Genomic DNA, 902 nt, shown 5'->3' with positions numbered 1-902 from the left:
TGAAAAAGATAAGATTAAATGTGCTGCAAATCATTTAGTGGAGAGTGCTGCACTTTGGTGGAACATCACTAAGCACAGTAAAAGGCAACCAAAATCTTTGAAGTCTTTTCAAAAGCTCATCAAGAGAGATTTCCTTCCCTCACATTTCAAAGCAAAAGCTAGACAACAGTGGGATACTTTTATGCAATTCGATAAAGAAATGATCTCCACATACACTGATAGGTTTTGGCAAACGTTGGTCTAGTTACAGTCCTTAGAGGAAGTTAGTGAGTGAGATCAATGAAGGACGTATGTGGCAGGTCTAAAATCCAAATTGAGAGCTGAGATTAACATGTTTCATCCTCGCTCATTAAACTCTACGATTTCCCTTGCAATGAATTGTGAGAGGAAGAATGGGATCCCAAAGGAAGGGAAAGATTTGGAATGGTTTGTACCCTTCCATAAGAAAAGGAGATTTGATAAAAATCCCTTCTTTAAATCTAAAAATGGTTTTGTTCCACAGAAGACAGATTCTTCTTCAAAGCCGAACGGTGGAAATTTTTCGAAGAAAGAAATAAGGTGTTTCAAGTACAACAAAGTGGGACATATAGCAAACTGAATGTCTCAAAAGAAAGAAGACCCTGATGGCGAAAGTGCACATGATCGAGGATGAAGCAGCCAAGCAAGAGTGAGGTAAGTATAATTGTCATGCTCTTCTAAAAATGAAAAGTTTCATTAATGGCAAAGAGGTTGTTGTTCTACATGACGATTGTAGTACACATGATTTCATTTCAGAAAGAGCCTTAGCAAAGATAAACCTAGAGTCATTCCCATCTAACTATAAGGTCAAAGCTACTTTTACCAAGACAAAGTAAAATTGCACTAGAGAAGTCAAGGATCTTGAAATTTCAATCAAACCATAC

The sequence above is a fragment of the Dipteris shenzhenensis genome, chromosome 27, assembly GCF_047967505.1.
Source record: "Dipteris shenzhenensis isolate YYH24624 ecotype China chromosome 27, Dip_SZ_1.0, whole genome shotgun sequence".
Lineage (NCBI taxonomy): Eukaryota > Viridiplantae > Streptophyta > Polypodiopsida > Gleicheniales > Dipteridaceae > Dipteris > Dipteris shenzhenensis.
This window is presented reverse-complemented; position numbering follows the sequence as displayed.